The following is a 10737-nucleotide window of genomic DNA, read 5'->3' as shown; positions in this document are numbered from 1 at the left end:
AGCAACGTTTATACAAATCTCCACTGTTGAAAACCAATTGCTAGTCTAAAAGAAATGTGAAATAATGTCTAGATGCTTTTTACAGTGGACATCAACTTCATAAATTGCCTGGCTGGGCTGATGAATTGCGCAGTGAGATGGAAGAGAGTAAATAGGTATTTCAACATCAGAGCTTTAGCTGGTGGTAACTTGTGAAATAGACACCGGCTGGAATGAGGTTTAAACCAATCAGGGTCAAGGATTATACCCACTCATTGTATGAATTAAGGTAAACTTAAACTTAACCAATATTCATGTATATTTATTCAAACAAACACCCAAATATAAGTGTGTCTAAAGAAACTGACACAAACACTGACATGAAAGAAAACCCCAGATATCAACATACAGTAGAGAAAGAGGAACTGACGAGAGAAAGAGAAAGAGAAAGAGAGAGAGAGAGAGAGAGAGAGAGAGAGAGAGAGAGAGAGAGAGAGAGAGAGAGAGAGAGAGAGAGAGAGAGAGAGAGAGAGAGAGAGAGAGAGAGAGAGAGAGAGAGAGAGAGAGAGAGAGAGAGAGAGAGAGAGAGAATGCGCCTGCGTACATGTTTACGTGTGTGGTTTGGGGGGTGTGTTTCTGGACTAAACAGCTACCAGAACTCTTAAACAAGATTAGAGTTGTGTTTATAGCTACTAGGAGGGACTGGGAGAGAGTCTGAGTCAGTGGAGTACAGTATAATTTGTACAACATAGGAGGGAAGCCAGAGAGAAGAATGAGGAATCTGATGTCTGTCAACATCAGCCTCCTCTGTGGTGAGTACTATTAGAACATAATACATTAATACACACTCCATGTTGAACTGTTACTATCAGACCTCAATACATTAATACACACCCCATATTGAACTGTTACTATCAGACCTCAATACATTAATACACACCCCATATTGAACTGTTACTATCAGACCTAAATACATTAATACACACCCCATATTGAACTGTTACTATCAGACCTCAATACATTAATACACACCCCATATTGAACTGTTACTATCAGACCTCAATACATTAATACACACCCCATATTGAACTGTTACTATCAGACCTCAATACATTAATACACACCCCATATTGAACTGTTACTATCAGACCTCAATACATTAATACACACCCCATATTGAACTGTTACTATCAGACCTCAATACATTAATACACACCCCATATTGAACTGTTACTATCAGACCTCAATACATTAATACACACCCCATATTGAACTGTTACTATCAGACCTCAATACATTAATACACACCCCATATTGAACTGTTACTATCAGACCTCAATACATTAATACACACCCCATATTGAACTGTTACTATCAGACCTAAATACATTAATACACACCCCATATTGAACTGTTACTATCAGACCTCAATACATTAATACACACCCCATATTGAACTGTTACTATCAGACCTAAATACATTAATACACACCCCATATTGAACTGTTACTATCAGACCTCAATACATTAATACACACCCCATATTGAACTGTTACTATCAGACCTCAATACATTAGTAACAGTTTAATATGGGGTGTGTATTATCAGACCTCAATACATTAATACACACCCCATATTGAACTGTTACTATCAGACCTCAATACATTAGTAACAGTTTAATATGGGGTGTGTATTATCAGACCTCAATACATTAATATACACCCCATATTGAACTGTTTCTATCAGACCTCAATACATGTATCATTGTACGTTACGGTGATCAATACTGTACTTTACTTTATCCTTCAACACTGTTTTACTGTATTGCTGTAGTCCTGAACACATAAATGTACTGTATCACTCAGTCCCAGATTATTAAACATTCTCTACCTGTCACTCAACTATCTCCCTCACCTGACTGTCTGTGAAACATGGTGACTATGACAACTGTTATTGTAGAGATGATGTGAATGTGTTTCTGTGGTTGTTTCATAGCTGTGAGCTGTGTGATGTCAGCAGTGATCACAAAGAGAGGGAAAGAAGGAGGAAATTCTAGCATTCAGTGTCCGTATGACCGGGGGTTTGAGACGTACCAGAAGTACCTCTCTAAAGGGATCTGGGCCTACCGGGTTGACGTGATCAAAACCCAAACGCATCAGCACCCAGCGTGGACTCATGAAGGGAGATTCTCTCTGTTTGACGACACAGAGAGAAGAGTCTTCACTGTGACCATCACTAACCTGATCCTAGAGGATTCTGGGATCTACTGGTGTGAAATCAACACATGGTGGTGGTATAACAAGACTGAAGTCAGGATCACTGTGGACAGAGGTTGGTGTCTAAGACCTTCTATCAGTGTGTTTATGTGGAGGATTATGTTTTACACATTATATATTTGTGTTGATGCATTATATCTCTGTCTCTCTCCCTCACTCTCTCTCTCTCTTTCTCTTCCTCTCTCTCTCTCTCTTTCTCTTTTGTTCTCTCTCTTTTTCTCACTCTCTCTCTCTCTCTCTTTCTCTCTTTCTCTTTCATTCTCTCTCTCTCTCTCTTTCTCTTCCTCTTTCGTTCTCTCTCTTTTTCTCACTCTCTCTCTCCATGACTCTCTATCTCTCTGTCTCTCTCTACAGCTCCTGTTCCTCCCAACCCTGGCTCCGTCACCTCCAGACCTCTCCTCTCCACGACACACCCATCAACAAACATCACCATGACAACTGACTCCTCAAACTCCACAGCAGGTATATTACCCTCAGTAGAACTGCTCTCTATAGCCTACAAACTTATCTGTAGGCCTACATCTCTCTCTCTCTCTCTCTCCATCTATCTCTGTCCCTCCTCTGTTATCTTTCTCTCTGTCTTTCTGTCCTCCTTTTTTTCTCCCCCTCACATCTCCTCCTCTCCCCCTCACATCTCTCTCTCACATCTCCTCTTCTCCTCTCCCCCTATCGCATCTCCTCATCTCCACTCTCTCCTCTCCCCCTCTCACATCTCCCTCTCCCCCAGTCACTGTTATTAACCCATGTTATTTAGTCCCTATAATCTGTTCAGTCATTATCTTTAGTATTGTAACTGTACTCAGAGAGGTTCTGTATTGAGAGACTAGTAGTTATAGTCATTATCTTTAGTATTGTAACTGTACTCAGAGAGGTGCTGTATTGAGAGACTAGTAGTTATAGTCATTATCGTTAGTATTGTAACTGTAATCAGAGAGGTGTTGTATTGAGAGACTAGTAGTTATAGTCATTATCTTTAGTATTGTAACTGTGCTCAGAGTGGTTCTGTATTGAGAGACTAGTAGTTATAGTCATTGTGTGTTTCTGACAATAAGAACAACAGGGCCTCCAGGTCAAGGTTCACACCACTTCCCCTGAAACACACAGAGTGGGTACTACTTTCAGTCTCAGAAACACACACCTCAAACCACACACACGGTAACAAGTACGCAGGCGCATTCTCTCTCTCTCTCTCTCTCTCTCTCTCTCTGTCTCTCTCTCTCTCTCTCTCTCTCTCTTTCTCCTCTCTCTCCTCTCTCTCCTCTCTCTCTCTCTCTCTCATTCATTCATTGTTGGAGGGCTTTCACCTTACATATTTGACGCATTGTGTTCTAACAGCTAGGACCAATGGAACAGTAGGAACAACATCACCACCAACAGACATGACTAGAACACAAGGTAACAACATCACCACCACCACAGACATGACTAGAACACAAGGTAACAACAACATCACCACCACAGACATGACTAGAACACAAGGTAAAAACAGCATCACCACCACAGACATGACTAGAACACAAGGTAACAACATCACCACCACCACAGACATGACTAGAACACAAGGTAACAACAACAATACCACCACAGACATGACTAGAACACAAGGTAACAACAGCATCACCACCACAGACATGACTAGAACACAAGGTAACAACAGCATCACCACCACAGACATGACTAGAACACAAGGTAACAACAGCATCACCACCACAGACATGACTAGAACACAAGGTAACAACAACATCACCACCACAGACATGACTAGAACACAAGGTAACAACAGCATCACCACCACAGACATGACTAGAACACAAGGTAACAACAGCATCACCACCACAGACATGACTAGAACACAAGGTAACAACAGCATCACCACCACAGACATGACTAGAACACAAGGTAACAACAGCTTCACCATGGTAACATAATGAACCCTCGGCACCACATGACACTTAGAGATAAACTACAACTACCAAGCACCATACTGTAAAATGAACTACAACTACCGAGCACCATACTGTAAAATGAACTACAACTACCAAGCACCATACTGTAAAATGAACTACAACTACCGAGCACCACACGGTAAAATGAACTACAACTACCAAGCACCATACTGTAAAATGAACTACAACTACCGAGCACCATACGGTAAAATGAACTACAAATACCAAGCACCATACTGTAAAATGAACTACAACTACCAAGCACCACACTGTAACATGGACTACAACTACCAAGCACCATACTGTAACATGGACTACAACTACCAAGCACCACACTGTAAAATGAACTACAACTACAAAGCATCATATTGTAAAATGAACTACAACTACCAAACACCATACTGTAAAATGAACTACAACTACCAAGCACCACACTGTAAAAAGAACTACAACCACAAAGCATCATATTGTAACATGGTCTTTAAAAAAATAAATATATATTTAACCTTTATTTAACTAGGGAAGTCAGTTCAGAACAAATTCTTATTTACAATGACGGCCTACACCGGCCAAACCCAGACTATGCTGGGCCAATTGTGCACCGCCGTATGGTACTCCCAATCACGGCCGGTTGTGATACAGCCTGGAATCAAACCAGGGTGTCTGTAGTGACACATCGAGTACTGAGATGCAGGGCCTTAGACCGCTGTCCCACTCTAATTATAACATGGACTACAACTACCAAGTACAATATATAACATGGATTACATCTACCAAGCACCATACTGTAACATGGACTACAACTACCAGGCACCATACTGTAACATGGACTACAACTACCAAGCACCATACTGTAACATGGACTACAACTACAAAGCACCATAATGTAACATGGATTACAACTACCAAGCACCATACTGTAACATGGACTACAACTACCAGGCACCATACTGTAACATGGATTACAACTACCAAGCACCATACTGTAACATGGACTACAACTACCAGGCACCATACTGTAACATGGACTACAACTACCAAGCACCATACTGTAACATGGACTACAACTACCAAGCACCATACTATAACATGGACTACAACTACCAAGCACCATACTGTAACATGGACTACAACTACCAAGCACCATACTGTAACATGGACTACAACTACCACGCACCATACTGTAACATGGACTACGACTACCAAGCACCATACTGTAACATGGACTACAACTACCAAGTACAATATATAACATGGATTACAACTACCAAGCACCATACTGTACACATGGACTACATCTACCAAGCACCATACTGTAACATGGACTACAACTACCAAGTACAATATATAACATGGATTACAACTACCAAGTACAATATATAACATGGACTACAACTACCAAGCACCATACTGTAACATGGACTACAACTACCAAGCACCATACTGTAACATGGACTACAACTACCAAGCACCATACTGTAACATGGACTACAACTACCAAGCACCATACTGTAACATGGACTACGACTACCATGCACCATACTGTAACATGGACTACAACTACCAAGCACCATACTGTAACATGGACTACGACTACCAAGCACCATACTGTAACATGGACTACAACTAACAAGCACCATACTGTAACATGGACTACAACTACCAAGCACCATACTATAACATGGACTACAACTACCAAGCACCATACTGTAACATGGACTACAACTACCAAGCACCATACTGTAACATGGACTACAACTACCAAGCACCATACTATAACATGGACTACAACTACCAAGCACCATACTGTAACATGGACTACAACTACCAAGCACCATACTGTAACATGGACTACGACTACCATGCACCATACTGTAACATGGACTACAACTACCAAGCACCATACTGTAACATGGACTACAACTACCAAGCACCATACTGTAACATGGACTACAACTTCCAGGCACCATACTGTAACATGGACTACAACTACCAAGCACCATACTGTAGCATGGACTACGACTACCAAGCACCATACTGTAGCCTAGACTACAACTACCAAGCACCATACTGTAACATGGACTACGACTACCAAGCACCATACTGTAACATGGACTATGACTACCAGGCACCATACTGTAACATGGACTACAACTACCAAGCACCATACTGTAACATGGACTACAACTACCAAGCACCATACTGTAACATGGACTATGACTACCAGGCACCATACTGTAACATGTACTACAACTACCAAGCACCATACTGTAACATGGACTACAACTACCAAGCACCATACTGTAACATGGACTATGACTACCAGGCACCATACTGTAACATGGACTACAACTACCAAGCACCATACTGTAACATGGACTACGACTACCAAGCACCATACTGTAACATGGACTACAACTACCAAGCACCATACTGTAACATGGACTACAACTACCAGGCACCATACTGTAACATGGACTACAACTACCAAGCACCATACTGTAACATGGACTACAACTACCAAGCACCATACTGTAACATGGACTACAACTACCAAGCATCCTTCCCTCATAAACTACAACTATTAATCTAAATATACACCACCTTGTGGTATAAACTAGTCATTACATCTTCCACCTCTAGACAGTGAAAAACATTGAACCCTAACAAAAACACATTGACTTTGCCTGATACTTCATATTAGATTGAATAATCTGACTGTGACTATTGACACCTCATTAACAATTCCTCTCTATGTTCTGCTCTCCTCAACACCAGCTGTTTCTCTGTCTGATGTTGTCTTCCCTCCTCCCTCCCTCTGAAATGAAGAAACACAGAAGTACAGTACAGTAGAGACTAGCTAAATGTACCATCACTGTTACATTATGCCTGAGTACTGTCTCTGGGTGTTCTAGGTGATGTGATGTTCTCTGGTGTTGTTCTGGCTGTTCTAGGTGATGTGATGTTCTCTGGTGTTGTTCTGGCTGTTCTAGGTGATGTGATGTTCTCTGGTGTTGGTCTGGGTGTTCTAGGTGATGTGATGTTCTCTGGTGTTGGGTCTGGGTGTTCTAGGTGATGTGATGTTCTCTGGTGTTGGTCTGGGTGTTCTAGGTGATGTGATGTTCTCTGGTGTTGGTCTGGGTGTTCTAGGTGATGTGATGTTCTCTGGTGTTGTTCTGGGTGTTCTAGGTGATGTGATGTTCTCTGGTGTTGTTCTGGGTGTTCTAGGTGATGTGATGTTCTCTGGTGTTGGTCTGGGTGTTCTAGGTGATGTGATGTTCTCTGGTGTTGGTCTGGGTGTTCTAGGTGATGTGATGTTCTCTGGTGTTGTTCTGGGTGTTCTAGGTGATGTGATGTTCTCTGGTGTTCTCTGGGTGTTCTAGGTGACGTGATGTTCTCTGGTGTTGGTGTGGGTGTTGTTCTACTACTGCTGGGTCTGCTGCTGTTCATGTTCTTTAGACAGAGGAGAGACAGAGACAGGAGACCAACAGGTACACTAGTTATTACACACAATCATTATTTAAAGATTTAACAAATATGTCAAAACATTTGTAAAGGTTTTATAAATAAAATCATTTAATAACAAAACATAAATATATAATCATCAACAATAAATCATCTGTTTGTTTTCCTCTTCAGCATCTAAACACTCTGCCAGACTGTTGGTGTCTGACTCCATGACAACCAACCAGGATCCAGACACAGGAACCATCGCCAACCCCATCTACGCCACAGCAACCAATCAGAACCCAGATAAAGTGTGTGACATCACAACCATCTATGCCACGGCAGCCAATCCTCGTCGAGATGACATCTACTCTAATGTTGGTCAATCTACAGAGGTCCCAGACATTGTCCATTGATCCAGCCTGTCTCCACTATGCTACTGTCAACTTCCCCAGAGATCCAGCCTGTCTCCACTATGTTACTGTCAACTTCCCCAGAGATCCAGCCTGTCTCCACTATGCTACTGTCAACTTCCCCAGAGATCCAGCCTGTCTCCACTATGCTACTGTCAACTTCCCCAGAGATCCAGCCTGTCTCCACTATGCTACTGTCAACTTCCCCAGAGATCCAGCCTGTCTCCACTATGTTACTGTCAACTTCCCCAGAGATCCAGCCTGTCTCCACTATGCTACTGTCAACTTCCCCAGAGATCCAGCCTGTCTCCACTATGCTACTGTCAACTTCCCCAGAGATTCAGCCTGTCTCCACTATGCTACTGTCAACTTCCCCAGAGATCCAGCCTGTCTCCACTATGCTACTGTCAACTTCCCCAGAGATCCATCCTGTCTCCACTATGCTACTGTCAACTTCCCCAGAGATCCATCCTGTCTCCACTATGCTACTGTCAACTTCCCCAGAGATCCATCCTGTCTCCACTATGCTACTGTCAACTTCCCCAGAGATCCATCCTGTCTCCACTATGCTACTGTCAACTTCCCCTGAGATCCAGCCTGTCTCCACTATGCTACTGTCAACTTCCCCAGAGATCCAGCCTGTCTCCACTATGCTACTGTCAACTTCCCCAGAGATCCATCCTGTCTCCACTATGCTACTGTCAACTTCCCCAGAGATCCATCCTGTCTCCACTATGCTACTGTCAACTTCCCCAGAGATCCAGCCTGTCTCCACTATGCTACTGTCAACTTCCCCAGAGATCCATCCTGTCTCCACTATGCTACTGTCAACTTCCCCAGAGATCCATCCTGTCTCCACTATGCTACTGTCAACTTCCCCAGAGATCCATCCTGTCTCCACTATGCTACTGTCAACTTCCCCAGAGATCCAGCCTGACTCCACTATGCTACTGTCAACTTCCCCAGAGATCCAGCCTGTCTCCACTATACTACTGTCATCTTCCCCAGAGATCCAGCCTGTCTCCACTATGCTACTGTCAACTTCCCCAGAGATCCAGCCTGACTCCACTATGCTACTGTCAACTTCCCCAGAGATCCATCCTGTCTCCACTATGCTACTGTCAACTTCCCCAGAGATCCATCCTGTCTCCACTATGCTACTGTCAACTTCCCCAGAGATCCAGCCTGACTCCACTATGCTACTGTCAACTTCCCCAGAGATCCAGCCTGTCTCCACTATACTACTGTCAACTTCCCCAGAGATCCAGCCTGACTCCACTATGCCACTGTCAACTTCCCCCAGAGATCCATCCTGTCTCCACTATGCTACTGTCAACTTCCCCAGAGATCCAGCCTGTCTCCACTATGCTACTGTCAACTTCCCCAGAGATCCATCCTGTCTCCACTATGCTACTGTCAACTTCCCCAGAGATCCAGCCTGTCTCAACTATACTACTGTCAACTTCCCCAGAGATCCAGCCTGTCTCCACTATGCTACTGTCAACTTCCCCAGAGATCCAGCCTGTCTCCACTATGCTACTGTCAACTTCCCCAGAGATCCAGCCTGTCTCCACTATGCTACTGTCAACTTCCCCAGAGATCCAGCCTGTCTCCACTATGCTACTGTCAACTTCCCCAGAGATCCAGCCTGACTCCACTATGCCACTGTCAACTTCCCCCAGAGATCCAGCCTGTCTCCACTATGCTACTGTCAACTTCCCCAGAGATCCAGCCTGTCTCCACTATGCTACTGTCAACTTCCCCAGAGATCCAGCCTGTCTCCACTATGCTACTGTCAACTTCCCCAGAGATCCAGCCTGTCTCCACTATGCTAGTGTCACTGATCTGTATGGCACATTCATGTTTTCATGTTGTCATTTAGTCATTCATTTGTGTTTTTAATTCATTCATTTATTTGATCAATAATTTGTTAATTTCTTCATACATTCATTTAATCATTTATTAATTTGTTCGTTCATTCATTCATTCATAATTTTATTCAACATTTTCATCTTTCATTTGTTCCTATATTCATTATTTATTTGTTTGCTCGTTCATTCATCATTCGTTAGTTCAATCATCTGTTCATCATTATCATTACATCATTATTTAGTTTGTTTGTCGGTCGTTACGTCTGTACCTCCGTTCATTCATTCATTCATTCATTCATTCATTCATTCATTGTTTCTACTGTGAATGTAACACTGGCTTGAACAAACAGAGACAGTTTGTAGCTTTTAGAAACCTTTGATTATTCAGTTATTATTCAGTTATTATTATTTTACTCCACTTGATGGGAAATGAGACTATGTGTATTTGTCATTAAAGCACCAATATATTTCTATGTGTTTGATACATTCCATTCTAGACATTACTATAAGTAGTCCTCCCCTCACCAGCCTCCACTGGTGCTGTGAGTAAACTCAGTACCTGTCTCATCAACATGTTCCACTGTCACTAGACACACAGAGCTGAGATGGAGGGAGAGAGATGAGGGAGAGAGATGGAGGGAGAGCGCCCTCCAGTGGCAGAATAACTCTGTATCTCTCCTCTGTAGACAGCTTCCAGTCTGCATGAGAGTGAAGGAATGTGTTTCTGTTCTATGATCCATAGAGGATTCTCTCTCTCCCTCTTTTTCTCACTGATCACTCTCCCACCTTTCCTCTCTCTCTCTCT

The 10737-nt window shown here is 42.7% G+C and overlaps 1 pseudogene; it reads left to right on the top strand.

The window, feature by feature from the left end:
- Positions 1–559: 559 nt before the first annotated feature.
- On the top strand, positions 560–10490 carry LOC139568218 (CMRF35-like molecule 8; annotated as a pseudogene).
- The last annotated feature ends 247 nt before the right edge of the window (positions 10491–10737 follow it).

The sequence above is a fragment of the Salvelinus alpinus genome, chromosome 2 (genome assembly GCF_045679555.1).
Source record: "Salvelinus alpinus chromosome 2, SLU_Salpinus.1, whole genome shotgun sequence".
Classification (NCBI taxonomy): domain Eukaryota; kingdom Metazoa; phylum Chordata; class Actinopteri; order Salmoniformes; family Salmonidae; genus Salvelinus; species Salvelinus alpinus.
The sequence above is the reverse complement of the archived record's forward strand: the minus strand, read 5'-3'. Positions and strand labels throughout refer to the sequence as shown.